Genomic DNA, 1,186 nt, shown 5'->3' with positions numbered 1-1,186 from the left:
TGTTAGGTAGCAGAACAGGAAATAAGGATTGGCCCTCTACATGCTAAGGCCTCCCTCCCCCTTTACAGGAAGTTGGAAGGCGATACAGGCTAGAGGGCATGCACAAATTCAGGCCTTTGGGACAGGAAGCCGGTATACCTGAGAGGCCCCAATCTAGGCCAGGTGGGCTTACCTCAGCCAGTGGGGTCAACCAGTACCATGGCTGTGGAGGGCCCTGAAAAGGCAAAATCAGGAGCCCACCTCCCTCTTTTTCCAGCTGCTCCTCGGCCATCCCGCGGGTTCTCTGGACTCAGGTGTGGGTGTGAAATGCCCTGAGAGTCCAGGTGTAAAACCTGAAACTTCTTGTATCCTTTATAAAATCTCACCTGGGTCCCAAACCAGGCTTCAGCGTGAATTCTTTCTCTTGAGAAGCCAAGGACGGAGGAATTTCTCACCTGAGGTATCTCACACTCCCTTTCTGTATCCTTACCAGTCCCTCCCCTAGGCTCGGTCCCCAGCTCCAGGGTGTGAGCAACCTCTCTTGGGAATGTTTGCATCTCCCAGGGGGAGGCGGCGGGGAGGTGAGCAGGGCCAGGCAGTGTTTCTTTCTGTTCTGATCAAGTCCCTGTGGATCAGAAGTGGCACAAGGACACCTAACAACAGCCACCAAATAGAAGTGTGATGCTTGCTGTTGTGAGGTGCCTTCGAGTCGGTTATGAACCACGGGAACGACACGCACAACAGAATGAATCACTTCCAGTCCTCAGACATCCTCACACTTGTTCTTCAGTGTGAGCTCAGTCTTGCAGCCATTGTGTTCATCCACCTGGTTAAGGGCTTTCTGCCACCACCAAAACTCCGCTGTCCTTTCCTTCCCCAAGCATGATATGCTTCTCCCGGGACTGGTTTCTCCTGAGAACATGTCCAACAGCACGTGAAGGAAGGCCTGGCCAGCCTCACCTCGGAGCAGCATTCTGGACATACTTATTCTAAGATAGATTTGTTTGTTCTTTTGGCAGCCCTGGATCCTTTCAGTAATCTTCTCAAGTACCACAGTTCAAAGGTAGATGTTTCTACTTCTGTCTTCTATGTTCAATGTCCATCTCTCACATGCACATGAGGCAATTCACAAAGTCATCACATGGGCCAGGAGCACCTTCATCCTCAAAGAAATACCGTTGCCTTTCAACACTCTACAGAGGTCTTG

Source organism: Echinops telfairi, unplaced genomic scaffold (genome assembly GCF_000313985.2).
Source record: "Echinops telfairi isolate 266 unplaced genomic scaffold, ASM31398v2 ScPeMD7_7472;HRSCAF=8510, whole genome shotgun sequence".
NCBI lineage: Eukaryota > Metazoa > Chordata > Mammalia > Afrosoricida > Tenrecidae > Echinops > Echinops telfairi.
This window is presented reverse-complemented; position numbering follows the sequence as displayed.